The sequence below is a fragment of the Cherax quadricarinatus genome, chromosome 19 (assembly GCF_038502225.1).
Source record: "Cherax quadricarinatus isolate ZL_2023a chromosome 19, ASM3850222v1, whole genome shotgun sequence".
Lineage (NCBI taxonomy): Eukaryota > Metazoa > Arthropoda > Malacostraca > Decapoda > Parastacidae > Cherax > Cherax quadricarinatus.
Genome location: NC_091310.1, coordinates 17,099,065 through 17,116,674, shown reverse-complemented (window position 1 = coordinate 17,116,674; position 17,610 = coordinate 17,099,065).

The window sequence follows — 17,610 nt, the reverse complement described above, 5'->3', positions numbered from 1 at the left end:
TATGGAACAGGATCCTGAAGAGAAACTATGGCTGAAGGAATCATCATTATAGAAGAGGGCATTCCTAGACCACAACAGAACAAGAACAGAGCGACAGCAGCTGAGGGACAGGACACAGAACGAATGGGGTTAGGAAGAGAGACAAGGACAGAGTCAGCAGAGGACAACAGAGAAGGACAGGGCAACAAGTGCAAACACACACCGAGCCACCCCCAGAACCCCCACAACCAAACATGTTACCCCAACACAACTCACAATCCACACTTTGAGCCCCCACCTCAGACTGTGCTGTAGAATCCCACAGTACACTGCTAGGTCCCCCACCCCCACAGAATCCCCAGAACACAATGTTGGAGTGGAAACTGAAGGCATGGCACACCAACGCTGATGGAATAACGAAAAAGTGGGAGAAGTGGCACGAAAGAGTCAAAGAGGCATCACCAGACATCATAGATGTCACAGAAACCAAGCTCACAAGAACAAAAACAGATGCCACCATTCCAACGGGATATCAGATCCTGAGGAAAGAGAGAAGGAACAGGATGGAGAGGGGTGGCAGCACAGGTTATCAAAAACCAATGGGATTTTGATGAGCTGGAGAGAGGACACAGATGAGAAGCAAGACTGGCGGTCCCAGGGTAGTAACTGCAGTGATGTATAACCCACCACAGAACAGCAGAAAACCAAGGCAAGAGTATGATGAGAGTAATTTAGCGACAGTTGACACACTGGCTGAAGTGGCCAGAAGGGTTCGTGAGTGTAGGGCAAAGCTACCGATCGTGGGTGACTTCAGTCACAAGGAAATCGACTGGGAGAACCTGGAGTCACATGGATCCCAGAAAAGTGGAGGGCTAGGATGATGGAGGTGGTACTGGAAAACTTCGTGTACCAACACGTAAGGGACACTACCAGAGAGAGAGGAGAGGATGAACTAGCTAGACTGGACCTAGTATTCACCTTGAGTTGTGCAGATATTGAGGACATCATATATGAAAGACCCCTCGGGGCTAGTGACCACGTTGTTCTGAGCTTCGAATACATAGTAGAGTTACAAGTGGAGAGGGGAGCAGGAAGGGCAGAACGAATGAAGCCAAACTATAAGAAAGGTGACTATACAGGCATGAAGAATTTCCTGCACGGGGGTTCAGTGGGACAGAGAACTGGCAGGGAAGTCAGTAAACGAGATGATGGATTATGTGATAATCTGCAAGGAAGCTGAGGAGAGGTTTGTGCCCAAGGGTAACAGTAATAACGAGAAGGCCAGGATGAGCCCTTGGTTCACCCTAAGGTTTAGAGAGGCTAAAACCAAGTACACTAGAGAATGGAAGAAGCATAGAAAGGACCCAGGAGAATACGGACCCAGGAGAATACGAAGTAAAGGACCCAAGAGAATATGGAGACCAGCCGTAGAGCCAGAAATGAATATGCACAGGTAAGAAGAGAGGCCCAACAACAATACGAAAATGACATAGCAGCGAAAGACAAATCTGACCAGAAGGAGAGGTATGGTACACCATCAACTATTGGACACAATACATACAATGGAGGGAGAAGTGAAGAGTCTGCTTAGCGTGCTAGATACCACAAAGGCAATGGGGCCGGATAACATCTCTCCATGGGTCCTGAGAGAGGGAGCAGAGGCACTATGTGTACCACTAACAACAATCTTCAACACATTTGTCGAAACAGGGCAACTACCTGAGGTATGGAAGACAGCAGATGTAATCCCAGTTTTTAAAAAAGGAGACAGATACAAAGCATTAAACTACAGACCAATGTCACTGACATGTATAACATACAAAGACAAGGAGAACATTATCACATTATCAGAAGAATGGTGGCACACCTAGAAAGGAATGAGCTTATCAACGACAGCCAGTACGGTTCCAGAGAGGGGAAATCCTGTGTCACAAACCTACTGGAGTTCTATGACAGGGTGACAGCAGTAAGAAAAGAGAGAGAGGTGTAGGTAGACTGCATTGTCTTGGACTGTAAGAAGGCGTTTGATACAGCTCCACACAAGAGATTAGTGCAAAAGCTGGAGGACCAGGCAGGGATAACAGGGAAGGTATTGCAATGGATCAGGTAATACCTGTCAGGCAGACAACAGCGAGTCATGGTACGTGGCGAGGTGTCAGAGTGGGCGCCTGTAACGTGCGGGGTTCCACAGAGGTCAGTCCTAGGACCAGTGCTGTTTCTGGTATTTGTGATCGACGTGACGGAAGGAATAGAATCGGAAGTGTCCCTGTTTGCAGATAAAGTGAAGCTGATGAGAAGAATCCAATCGGACTAAGACCAGGCAGAACTACAAAGGGAACTGGACTGGCTGCAGGCCTGGTCCAGCAACTGGCTCCTGGAGTTCAACCCCATCAAGTGCAAAGTCATAAAGATTGGGGAACGGCAAAGACGGAGTACAGTCTAGGGGCCCAGAGACTACAAACCTCACTCACGGAAAAGGATCTTGGGGTGAGTATAACACTGGTCACATCTTCTGAGGCGCATATCAACCAAATAACTGCTGCAGCATATGGGCACGTAGCTAACCTAAGAATAGCATTCTGACATCTCAATAAGGAATCTTTCAGGACCCTGTACACCGTGTTCGTTAGGCCTATATTGGAGTATGCAGCACCAGTTTGGAACCCACACCTAGCCATGCATGTAAGGAAACTAGAGAAAGTGCAAAGGTTTGCAACAAGAGTTTCACTGGTCTGTTATGACAAACAGTCCATATCTCTTTTCGATGCTTTGGCACCTGAAGGCTTCCTTCGATTAATAAAGACAACAGCCCCAATAGGCAAAGACAGCAGCCCATCCCCGGATTTCACTCCAGCTAAGTCACGAAGTAGGTATAACATTTACTTCTGCTAGAGAATTTTTCCAAATCCGTAAATCATATACAGCCCGATATATTGTTTGACAGCTCCCTTCTCACTTTACCTGCAAGAATTAACAAGTCCCCAGAAAAAGTCATTCCTTTGTACAATAAACAAATCTTCCAAAAACAAAAACCTCGTCTGCCTTCCACCCAGATCAAATACATATCTTCGGGGAAAGTCTAAACTAAACCCATTTGAATTTTCGAAAATCCAAATGCAAATAAAAAAGAAATCAGAGGGCAAGCATAATACAACACCTATCAGGTTAATTCCCCTTTCATGATACAACTGCTCCTAGAGATTCAGCTGCAGCCAGAGCTAAACAAAGTGAACAACCACCCAGGGATTTCAAGAAAGAAATCTTAGCGTTTTATGACTCAAAAAGTGTATAAAGCTGCCATGGTTTTCCCACAGGTATCAACTGGCTACTTTTATTATATAATAGCTCAGTTAAAATAAGAACTAGATCCAGCACTCGCAGATGTTGAATACAACGTATCTGAGTACAAGATTTGCCTGTCTTTATACAGCTGGCGATATCCTTTATAGTGCGTCCCTCTGTTTACTAAGAAAAAATGAGGGAATAATCAGATCAATTGCTGTTGGCAACTCTCTCTATCGATCTGTTGCCAAGGCAGTTTTGAGAACAGTCAGCAAGAATGCAGCCACCTTTGTGAAGCCATTTTAGCATAGTCTTGAGATTCCGCAGGATGAAAAATTGCATATCAAGCTTTGTGTGTTGCCTTATAGCCCTGATTAAACTTAACTTCACCAATGCATTCTAGTTAGTCAGAAGAGATGGTGAATTGTTCTCCGCACTGTTCAACAACATGTTACTCCCTCTGCCTATTCATTAAATCATGTTCCAGAGGTAACTTTAAACTTCTCTTTGGTGAACACAAAACTGATATATGAAAAGATTCCCAGCATGATGGCTCAAGCGATTTTCTCCTCTCTCTCTAGTCTAGTCATTAAGAAAGTCGTAGGGATTTTATCCAGTGAGTTCAACATTTGTCTCTGTTTGGTCAACAATAAACAGATCACATGCACCGCCTAGGTGCAGTTTATGTGACCTGACACTGACATAATGGCCGTTTTCATGTTGTTGTCTGCAACTGACTGAGTGATCGATAACATACCGACGATCAGCAATTGCGATTCAAATTCCACTTCCTCACGTCGAGGCGGTGTAGGACACAAATAGACTTGGACCGATGTATTGGCTAGTTCACAAAGTGTGCGGCTGGCAGCTCCTCTCTGGCATCCAATTGAATGTTGATTGACGTCTCACCTACAACTGACCCCTAAGTTGATTTGGTGGTTAACTGGATTTCAAGTCAATATATTATCGACTACAAGAGGATAATTGAGGCTGAATTATAGTTCAAATTTTTTATACATTACTGTATTACTATCAATCAGCATTTTATCCTTTTGTTGTGTATTTGCCTTGTGAATTACCCTAATTGCTTTTATTTTGCTTCTTCACAGAAAAGTGCAGATGAATACTTGGAGAAAAATCCTGATTTTGTTCACCACCAGTCAAGAATAATGATTAAAATAAGGATTTAAGTAAACTCTCATCATATATACACTGAGTAGATACACACTTTTCGGAGTAAATATTTTTGACTCCTGAGACTGCTATTCTCTACCTTATATTAGGCAGAAAACGCAATGATTGGATAGTTAGAAACAGCCAATCACATTAAAGCAAAGAGTTTTCTAAGCTATGTAATTATATTATGAAGCGCTGTATTTCAGAAAGGAACATAAAACAAAATAATTACCAACTGTTCAAATAAAAATGGATGAAATTGTCTTTGGGTTATCCGTCCGTGTATCGGATATCATAGCATACGCTTCAAAATAGTCTTTCTTTATAATTTTAAATGGGATGTAAAACCCGGATGGAGTAAGCCAGGAGATGCTTACGCAGTAAACCAGTCATCATTTGTTGAAGACCCGTGCCAGGAGACACCATCCTATTTCTTGACGAATAAACAACCACCAATGGTTTAATTGAACCATTCAGAAGTACCACTGAAAGGCAGCGTTGTTTCCAATAAGACTTTCTCTGTGGGAAAAGGTTAATTGCTTGAGGAAAGGAAGTGATTCACGCCGTGTGTGTTGCTGCCAAGTAGTGCTCTGGCTTGACACTGTACCATGCTGTTATTGTTGATACCTAGAGATCATTCTCCCCTAAATCCATCCTTCACCAACTCTCCCTTATCCTCTTCCAAATTCTCCACCATCCTTCATCAAATTATCCCTCCCTCTTTCCTCAAATATTTCCCACCTTGCACCAAACTCTTCCACATCTTCCATCAGATTTACCGCCAAAAGATTCCAAATTCTTCACATTGAATTTCTTTTTATAAACATCTCTTCTTTCTTCTTCCCTTGCCTGCTGGGTGACCCGGGCAGGTCCCTGACCTCCCGAGCAGCGCCTGCCTAAGGGCGCCTTCCTGTGAGCACCTCCCTCGGGCCCCGTTGCATAGTGCATTGCAAATTGCGCATGGGGGCGTCCTGCAGGCATTTTTCCTTCTACTATCATTGCGATGTTCACCCTACGTAGAGTTGTGCTTAGAATTTGCAGGTGCGTCATGTTACGCTGAGGACTATAGCATAAGTTAATTTTTTCGCTGTAAATTACTATCAGACTGATATCAAAGTATGAAACATCTTGTTACTCGAATAAATTTAATACAGATTATTTTTTCTGGAAGAGACGGAAATAGTACATTGACCATCCTGCAACACAACTATTTCGTGTTTATTTTAGGTGAAAGATGGGGTATCCCGGGAAGTGACTGCAACTTGCTGATTGCGAGCAATTGTGCGGTGAATGTTCTGAATGACAAGTAATCTGGGTGTTGTGCACTCCCTCTGCCCTTCGCCATAAGATAAGATAAGATAAGATTTCGTTCGGATTTTTAACCCCGGAGGGTTAGCCACCCAGGATAACCCAAGAAAGTCAGTGCGTCATCGAGGACTGTCTAACTTATTTCCATTGGGGTCCTTAATCTTGTCCCCCAGGATGCGACCCACACCAGTCGACTAACACCCAGGTACCTACTTGCTGCTAGGTGAACAGGACAACAGGTGTAAGGAAACGTGTCGAAATGTTTCCACCCGCCGGGAATCGAACCCGGGCCCTCCGTGTGTGAAGCGGGAGCTTTAGCCACCAGGCCACCGGGCCGCCCATAATTGTGCTTCGCTTTCGATAGCCTGTTGACTAGCCTCTTGATCAGTCTCTGGAGTCACACTGGTGCCCTCGGTCTGCGAGGTGGGATTCAGTCAAAGCTGACAAGTTAAAACATGAGGAAGGATGAAGCGCTTGTCAAATATAGGGAAAATTATGGCGTCTCGGCGCTTGTTATGTAGTGTTTCATGACTGAAGAATTTGTCTGGATGGAATCATCTGGGGTGAATACACGAAGACTTTTTCATATTCTGCAGAACATAAATCCTATTTACACTCTAATGACCTTCGAGGATTGACTATGTTATATATATATATATATATATATATATATATATATATATATATATATATATATATATATATATATATATATATATATATATATATATATATATATATATATAATATATATATATATATATATATATATATATATATATATATATATATATATATATATATATATATATATATATATATATATATATATATATACAATAAGATCACAGTAAACAGGTGATTTCAGAATATGCAAAACAACCACTCTGAAAGAATAGAGAAATTCCAAGCGCTTTCGTGACTACTCACATTATCCTTGATAATGTGAGTAGTCACGAAAGCGCTTGGAATTTCTCTATTCTTTCAGAGTGGTTGTTTTGCATATATATATATATATATATATATATATATATATATATATATATATATATATATATATATATATATATATATATATATATATATATATATATCTGGCATGGTAAGTTCCTGTCTAAATGGCTGGCAAATTTAGCTTAATATTAAGCTACTTCTCACTTTTGTTGTTAGTCAAGGGCCAAAGCTCAATTACTTATTTTACTAGAGTTCATAAAAGTGGGCTTATAACAGTGGTATATATGCTTACCTTCTACTGCTCAGATGTCTCGTACATATTGATCATAATATATTTGTCGTCTGAGTCTCGTTCTCGTTATCGACTAAATTCCCTTTCATATATCGACAAAATAAATCCAAGTAGGTTATTTGAGGGCATTTATTTAAATCTTTTGCTCCACTATATGAATTATATTATCTTCATTTCCTCAGGGCAATCTATATACGAGGATAATAACTGAGAAATGATGGAATTCTTCAGAATTCACTGGCGGCTACTAATAAGGTGCATTAGGAGGGTATCACGGAGCGGAATCCTTTCACAACAATGAAAAAGCTTTGTGAAGCGTCTCCACAGTGCTGGTGAGTCAAGAGCACCAGCATGGGGGAAAGGAATAATAATAATAATAACAAGAGGAAGAAGAAGAAGAAGTAAGAGGTGAAAGAAGAAAAAAAAAAGTAGGGAAAAAAAGAATGCTTACTTCTGCAGAGTACACGGTAAAAGTGATACAGACCTAGTTGATATTGTTAGCAACTATTGGTTATGAAGAGCATTTCAGGCTACAGGTGTTAAAAAAAAAACGTTCCCAACAAAATAAAAAACAGCACTAATAATAACAAAAATAATAACAATGTTACTTAATTATTATTAATATTTTTATTTTTCCTAATTGATATAAGGTAACACCATGCCCAGCCCTTCTAGGGCAAGGTAGGTGCCTGAGCCAGGGCTTGCAGCTCACAAGGCTGTCATTCCCATTAGCCCTCTTGGGGCGGGGATGGCAGACCAGAGAGATGAGATGAGATGAGAGTGTACTTGTATATCCTCCTATGGGAGACTTATGTCTCAGACACTCCCTAGACAGGGAGCCAAGGCCGGGCCACCACTTGGAAGAGGCCCGGGCCACCACTTGGAAGAGGGTCGGGCCACCACTTGGAAGAGGCCCGGGCCACCACTTGGAAGAGGCCCGGGCCACCACTTAGAAGAGGCCCGGGCCAGGAGAATACCGGCGAATCTTTAATAATAATAATAAAATTTTGTATTTAATAGTAGCTAAACGTAAACAAAATAATCTCACATATTCTTGTATGCTTACACTACATTAGCATTTACAATATCTGACGTTAATTGTTGTCATGTGTTATAATTGTATAAAAGCACTTCGTTACTACACTAGTGTTACAACAATTTCTCTAAGGTTTCATTATTTTTTCTCGCTGTCGAATCACATCGTTTCAGTGGGAGCAATCCGAATAATTACAAGTGACGACACTGTAGCCCCCAAAGATGAGACCACAGCCCAAGCACTAAGAGACAAGCATCCAACCAGGGACACCATAACCATCAACAACAACCCTGAATCGGAAGTCTATAAGGCGATCGTGTCATTTCCTGCAGGATCTGCAGGAGGTTACACTGGAATTCGACCTCAGCACCTCAAGGAGATGGTAAATCCAGTACTCGGTGCATCTGCATCACTTCTTCTCACCGAGTTAACAACTTTCGTCAACAACTGCCTGGCTGGGCGAATCCCAGAAGAAGTTAAACCTTTCTTTTTCGGAGCCTCACTGTGTGCGTTGAAGAAGAAGGATGGGGGAATCAGACCCATTGCGGTTGGAAACACTCTTCGCCGTCTCGTGGCCAAAGCAGCAGTAAGAAACATTCGCCTAGAAGCTGCCAGTTTACTCCAGCCACACCAACTGGGCTTTGGGGTCCCTCAAGGCAGTGAAGCTGCAGCTCATGCGGCAAGGGCCTACATCAGAGACCTACCAGAAGACAAGGCTGTAGTCAAACTTGATTTTAGAAATGCCTTTAATATGGTAAAGAGAGATGCTGTCTTGCCAGCTGTTCGGGATCGCTTCCCCAGTCTTTTTCCCTTCATCTCAGCTGGCTACAGCAAACCCTCAATTCTTTTGTTTGGAGAACATGAAATTCAATCATCAGAAGGTGTTCAGCAGGGTGACCCACTAGCTCCGCTTCTCTTCTGCTTGGCAGTAAGAGAACTAACTTCCAGCCTACGCAGCGAGCTCAACATCTGGTACCTGGATGATGGCACTCTGGCAGGTACTGAAGAGTCCCTGGTAGGGGACCTACAACTGGTGAAAATACAGGGAGAAGACTTGGGACTCATCCTCAATCCCTCCAAGTGTGAAATCATCACAGCGAACCAGGAAATAATGCTGTGCGAAGAATCCTCCCAGAAGTCTCTACTACCACTCCGTCTAACAGTACCCTCCTGGGAGCACCGCTGGGTCACCAGGCCATCGACACAGTCCTCAAGGACAAATTGAATGACCTGATGAGAATGGAGGAGAGAATAAGCAATCTTGATGCCCATGATGCTCTGTATCTCCTCACAAGGTGCCTTACTATTCCAAGACTCACTTACTTCCTGAGGTGTGCACCCTCTTTTGACAACCCAACACTCGACGAATATGACGCACACCTGAGGTCAACCCTTAAGAAGGCACTGAACCTGTCACTAGAGGATCAGCAATGGGATCAGGCAACCCTCCCAGTGAGACTGGGAGGTATAAGGGTGTGCAAAGCAACACATGTTGCTTTACCTGCTTTTCTGTCTTCGTGTTTGGCTTCCAGTGCATTAGTCAAGAAGATTGTTCCCGAACGCTTGAGAGACGTGGTAGGAGCTCAAGACCCCAGGTTTACTGAAGCAGCGATTCGGTGGGACACCCTTACAGATTCCTCCAGTAGACCAGCTCTTCCCAAAGAACACAAACAGTCCCACTGGGACAAACCGATCATGGAAAAAATCGCCAACACAATGCTCTCCAATGCCTCAGGAAAGGACAAAGCTCGTCTCCTGGCAGTGAAGGCACCACACTCAGGAGATTTCCTGTTAGCTGTTCCCAATTCCTCCTTGGGCACTCGACTAGACCCACAGGCCATTCGGATTGGTGTTGCTCTTCGCCTAGCCGCCCCCATCCTCACCGAACATAGGTGTATTTGCTGCAGGGCGACAGCTGATCAATTCGGACTTCATGGTCTCGTGTGTCACACAACAGAAGGGAAGTATGCCAGGCATGAGGAGGTCAATGACATCATAAAGAGAAGCCTCGCCACAGCCCGTTGCCCAGCTCAACGGGAACCCCAAGTGCAGAGGTCTGACGGAAGTCAAAAGCGTCCTGATGGAGCCACTATGCTACCTTGGAAGGATGGAAAGCAGATTGCCTGGGACTACACATGTGCCGCCACATTGGCAGACACCTACTTGCCATACTCCGTAGTGGAAGGGGGTGGAGCTGCCAGCCACAGGGAGACCCAGAAGATCCGCAAATATGAAGACCTTCCCTCTTGCTATAACTTCATCCCAATAGGGTCGGAGACCCTTGGAGCATGGGGCAAGTGTGCTCTAAAGTTCCTAATAGAGCTGGGTGAAAAGCTCATCATAGAAACCAAGGACCACAGGGCGTCCAGCTTCCTCTTTCAGAGACTCAGTGTTGCAATCCAGAGAGGAAATGCCTGCAGCATTCTGGGCACGCGGCCCACCGCCGGGGAGCTGGACGAAGTATTCGAGATGTAGCTCTGAGTCACCCATGTTGTTTTACTTTCTATCGTATTTTTGTGAATGTTTTGTCAATGTATTTTGTCTTTAAATAAAATATACATAAAATATAGGGGGTGGTTGGAGAAAATTCTCAAACACCTTCAGGGAGAACCTTGAGTTTTCCCTGAAGCAAGTTTATTCTTTTCTCTGAGGATGAGGGTCCCTATAACAGTTCTAGAGGTGGTACCTCCCTATATATATATATATATATATATATATATATATATATATATATATATATATATATATATATATATATATATATACGCAATAAGATCACAGTAAACAGGTGATTTCAGAATATGCAAAACAACCACTCTTTCACAGTGGTTGTTTTGCATATATATATATATATATATATATATATATATATATATATATATATATATATATATATATATATAAACCCATCTGGGTTTTGTTCAGGTTTCTTGCTAGTTCTTGTTCTTGTTTATTTCCTCTTATCTCCATGAGGAAGTGAAACAGAATTCTTCCTCTGTGAGCAATACGTGTCGTAAGAGTCGACTAAAAGCCTGGAGCATGGGGCTAGTAATCTCTTTTCCTGTGGCGAATATAAAACTTGTGATTTTGGCTTAAATAGAAATGTTTTTCTTGCCGAATAAGGCAAGTGAAAATTTGTGCATGCAATAATTTCGCAAAAATCATTCTGAATCTAACGATAAAAAAAATATTTCATTGTCTTTGTTCATTATTAAATTATTATAAACTTATCTAAAATATTGTTTAATTGCATTAGGTTAAATTAAATTGTGGTTGTTGTAATAAAGTTAGGTAAATTTTCTAAGGATCTTTAAGTAAAAATAATTATTAATTTTTATATTAAGATAAACGAGAAAAATATATCTTTAAACGTATAAGAGAAAATTTTACGATATATATATATATATATATATAAGTAGTCATAATTTCTACAGGGGGGTGTATCCGGTTTAAGGGCCTTCTACAGGGAGGTGTATCCGGAAAAGGCCTTCTACAGGGCGGTGTATCCGGAAAAGGCCTTCTACAGGGCGGTGTATCCGGTTTAGGCCTTCTACAGGGCGGTGTATCCGGTCTAGGACCAGCGGCTGGAGGGTCACCTTTTCACACCTAGGTGTTACTTCCGGTTTTGACCATGACCTCGCCCTCGAGACTACCTCACCCTTGACCCCCCCCAACCAATACCCCCACCCACGACCCCCCCCCCCCTTCGCGACCCTCCTTCGCGACCCCGCCGTCGCGCCGCGCGCCCGCGCGCGCGCCCGCCCGCGCGCCCCGCCCGCGCGCCCGCCCGCGCGCCCGCCCGCCGCCCGCCCCGCGCGCCCTTCGCGACCCCCGACCGCGCCTTCTGCTGCGCCTTCTGCAGCGTCATCCGGATCGCCCCCGCGCCTCGAATTTTTTTCCGATTTTTTTCGAATTTTTTTTGAATTTCATTTTCTTGTGCTCTCCATCTCCTCAGATCAAATTTTTGAGGTTCCCCCTCTCACTTTCACCCCCATCCCAAAATTTCTCAATATCAAAGTCTCCATCTCCTCGGATCAAGTTTTTTGGATTCCCCCCTATGGGATTTTCGAAATTCTTATGATCTCCTCGGATCAAAGTTTTTGGATTCCCCCCTATGGGGGTTTCGAATTCTTATGATCTCGAATCAAGTTTTTGGATTTCTCCATCTCCTCGGATCAAGTTTTTGGGTACCCCTCCTTTCACCCCAAATTTTCTCGACAATACCCTGACTCCATCTCCTCGGATCAAGTTTTTTTGGATCCCCCCTATGGGGTTTTTGAAATTCTCCTTGGATCAAGTTTTTTTTTGGATTCCCCCCTATGGGGTTTTCGAAATTCTCCATCTCCTTAGATCAAGTTTTTTTGGGTACCCCTCCTTTCACCCCCCATCCCCAAAAAATTTCTCAATATCAAAGTCTCCACTTCCTCGGATCACCCTCCCACTTTCACCCCCCAACCCCAAAAATTTCTCGACAATACCATGACTCCATCTCCTCGGATCAAGTTTTTTGGATTCCTCCCTATGGGGTTTTCGAAATTCTCCATCTCCTTGGATCAAGTTTTTTGGATTCCCCCCTATGGGGTTTTCGAAATTCCTCGGATCAAAGTTTTTGGAATCCCCCCTCTGGGGGTAAGCATTCAAAATAGACTCCTCCTATGGGGGCATGCTTACTACAGGTCTAAACATCTTCCCCTTATTATTTTAAAATGAACTAAAAGTTTCCGCTCATTAAGTCAAATGAACTAAAAGTTTCCTCTCATTAAGTCAAATGAACTAAAAAAGCGTTTACTCGGCGGTCAGTGACGTCACGTGTTGACCCAGCACACAGGTTGAATCAGGTCGGTCCTTTTAGTTCATTCAAGATAATAAGGGAACATAGTAGTGACGTCACGCGCACACAGGCTGAATCTTGTCTACCCTTTTAGTTAATAAGGGGACACAGTACATCAGAAAGGCACATTTTTTCGTTAATACTCACAATTTCTTTACAACACAAGTCTAGACATTTTTTAACTATTTCATCTCAGGTCACTCCCCCCACGAAGTAACCTCCTCCCCACCCTCCCAAACCCTCACACTCCAACCAACACCTCACAATTTTCACTCATAAACCCCAATTTTTCTCGTTTTAACCCTTTTAGTTCATTAAAATTAATAAGGGGACACAGTGCATCAGAAAGTCACCACATCGCTTACATCCACTTTCGTTAAATTCACTACTCACAATTTTACATATTACGAAGTTAAATACGCACTTTTTACTTTGAACATCTTTCAAAACACTCAAAAATCATTTGAATACTCACCAAAAAATACCTTTATACATTTCCAAACAACACTGAAATACTCCAAAACATCATTCGAACACCCCCAAATCACCTCTGAATACTCCCAGAACACCTTCATAAGTACTCTTGCACATCATTTGAACACCTTCATAAGTACTCTCATAATCATTTGTACACCTTCAAAAAACACCTTTGAATACTCACATAAACACCCTTGAACACCTTCAAAACACCTTTGAATAACCTCAAAACACCTTTGAATACTCACATAAACACCCTTGAACACCTTCAAAACACCTTTGAATAACCTCAAAACACCTTTGAACACCTTCAAAACACCCTTGAACACCTTCAAAACACCCTTGAACACCTTCAAAACACTCTTGAACACCTTCAAAAACACCTTTGAACATTTCCAAAACACTATTTGAGTACTCCCAATTACACCACTGAATACTACTAAAACACCGCTGAATTCAATCAAAACACCCTTCAACACCTTCAAAACACCTTTGAACACCTTCAAAACACTCTCATAACCATTTGAACACACTCAAAACACCTTTGAATAACCTCAAAACACCTTTGAATACCTTCAAAAACACCTTTGAACATTTCCAATCAACACTGAAACACTTCCAAAAAAACACAATTTGAGTACTCCCAATTACACCACTGAATACTACTAAAACACCGCTGAATTCAATCAAAACGCCCTTCAACACCTTCAAAACACCTTTGAACACCTTCAAAACACTCTCATAATCATTTGAACACACTCAAAACACCTTTGAATAACCTCAAAACACCTTTGAACACCTTCAAAACACCTTTGAACATTTCCAATCAACACTGAAACACTTCCAAAAAAAAACACAATTTGAGTACTCCCAATTACACCACTGAATACTACTAAAACACCGCTGAATTCAATCAAAACACCCTTCAACACCTTCAAAACACCTTTGAACACCTTTGAACACCTTCAAAACACTCTCATAACCATTTGAACACACTCAAAACACCTTTGAATAACCTCAAAACACCTTTGAACACCTTCAAAACACCCTTGAACACCCTTGATCACCTTCAAAAAAAAACAATATTTGAACACACTCAAAACACCTTTGAACACTTCCAAAAAACACAATTTGAGTACTCCCAATTACACCACTGAATACTACTAAAACACCGCTGAATTCAATCAAAACACCCTTCAACACCTTCAAAACACCTTTGAACACCTTTGAACATTTCCAAAACACTATTTGAGTACTCCCAATTACACCACTGATTACTACTAAAACACCGCTGAATTCAATCAAAACACCCTTCAACACCTTCAAACACCCTTGAACACACTCAAAACACCCTTCAACACCTTCAAAACACCTTTGAACACCTTCAAAACACATTTGAACACATTCAAAACACTCTCATAATCATTTGAACACACTCAAAACACCTTTGAATAACCTCAAAACACCTTTGAACACCTTCAAAACACCCTTGAACACCCTTGATCACCTTCAAAAAAAACAACATTTGAACACACTCAAAACACCTTTGAACACCTTTGAACATTTCCAAACAACACTGAAACACTTCCAAAAACACCATTTGAGTACTCCCAAATACACCACTGAATACTAAAACACCACTGAATACACTCAAAACACCACCAAAATCACCATAAACTTAGATCAACACCCACATCCCACAACACCCACAACCCACAACACCCACAATTTTTTCTCGTTTTATCTAATTTCATTAGAAAGTCACAACACCCACACCCCCCATTTTTTTCTCGTTTTAACCCTTTTACTTCATTAAAGTTAATAAGGGGGCACACTACATCAGAAAAAGTCACAAAAACAACCCACTTATAACGTCTTTTCGGTATCTCTAGTTCGACAACAACACCCACATCCCACAACACCCACATCCCACATCCCACACACACACACACACACACACATACACACACATCCCTAACCTAGCCTAACCTAACCTAACTTATCCTAACCTAACCTAACCTAACCTAACCTAACCTAACCTAACTTATCCTAACCTAGCCTAACCTAACCTAACCTAACCTTACCTAACTTATCCTAACCTAACCTAGCCTAACCTAACCTAACTTAACCTAACCTAACCTAACCTAACCGAACCTACCCTAACCTAACCTTACCTAACATAACCTAACCTAGCCTAACCTAACCTAACCTAACTTAACCTAACCCAACCTAACCTAACCTAGCCTAGCCTAACCTAACTTAACCTAACCTAACCTAACCTAACCTACCCTAACCTAACCTAACCTAACCTATCTTAACCTTACCTAACCTAACCTAGCCGAACCTATCCTAACCTAACCTAAAATATATTGGAACACCCCCAAAACACTATTTGAGTACTCCAGAATTACTTTGAACGACTCCATTTTTGGATATTTCCAAATTAGTTTTGAAAACTTTATCGTAAAATCGAACATTATTTTCTTGTTGGTAAACACACTCAATGGTAGAAATATTTACTCGATTTCCGAATAGAAGCACTATCCTCGCTCTGAGAGACTCATTGTGGGTCACCCCAACACATGGCGTAATGCGGTTCACACCCAAGGTAGAACATAACACCTGCGTCAACTCAGGACAGACAGGCGCCATGAAATGCGGGTAACATCCAAGGTAGAAAATCATCTCTTTCCAGACCAACTGTCTATCCTAACCTAACCTAACCTAACCTAACCTAATTCCTAACCTAACCTAACCTCACCTAACCGAACCTAACCTAACTCCATCAATCACCTCTATCCTAACCTAACCTAACCTAACCCAACCTAACTCCATCAAACACCTCTATCCTAACCTAACCTAACTCCATCAAACACCTCGAATACTACCTAACTTAACCTAACCTAACCTTACCTAACCTACCGAACCTAACCTAACCTAACCTAACCTATCCTAACCTGTCCTAACCTAACCTAACCTATCCTAACCTAACCTAACCTAACCTAACCTAACTTATCCTAAGCTAACCTAACCTAACTTATCCTAACCTAACCTAACCTAACCTAACCTAAAATAACGAACCTAACCTAACTTATCCTAATCTAATCTAACCTATCCTAACTTATCCTAACCTAACCTAACTTATCCTAACCTAACCTAACCTAAAATAACCTAACCTAACTTATCCTAACCTACTCACTTTACTTTGAACACCTTCAAAACACTCTCATACATCATTTGAGACCCCCTTTTCTCAATATCTCTCATCCACAACCTTTATCATCTCACTACAGAACAACCCCAAGATTACTTCGAACACTCTCATAAAGCATTTGAGTACTCACATAAACACTTTTGAACATTTCCAAACAACACTGAAGCACTTCCAAAATATCATTTTGATTACTCCCAAATAAGATTTGACAGCTCTAATTTATCTACACTTACACATTTCATTAAATTACATCTCATCCCCCCAAACTCCCCCCTCATTCTCCAGACTTTACAACATTAGCACAAAAAAAACTAACTCATACACTTATGACATGAGTCATTACCATATCTAACACACTGACTAACTTTGAACCAACTCTGAACACCACTGATCTTCTTCAAAAAATGCTCTGCACATCATTTGAACACCTTCAAAAAAACACCATCAAACACCTCCGAATACTCCCAAAAAACACTACTGATTACTACCAAATCACCACTGAATACTACCAATCACCGTCAAAATCACCAGAAACTAAGTTTAACATCACCATCTAACATCCTTTTTATAGAAATCCCCTCAAATCACTATAACCAAGAACTCCCTCCCCATTTGGCGAATGAAAAAAAAAAAACATGAACACAAACCTAATACGCAAACACTTAGTACATGATCACCATCAACTGAAAACATATCTTGTACACACACATAATATAAGACAATCACCAACTACAATCACCCATGTTCACTTACCTCAAAATCACTAATATCACAGAAAACAATCATTTTTATAAACATTTCACACACACACAAAAAAAAAAAAAATCATATTTGACAATATCTAAGCGCACTCACCTCACTACCACCAACACACGATGTCTCACCTCACAGGACCGACGAGCTCACCTCCAGTGACGTCACACTCCCATTGTGTTACTTGGTGGTTGGTAACATCACACCTAACCCCTCCTTGTTTCAACCTGTTGTACCCTACATTATCTAAGAACACTATATCCAAGACGATTACCAGATTTTATGATCCCCAACATCAAGATCACAGA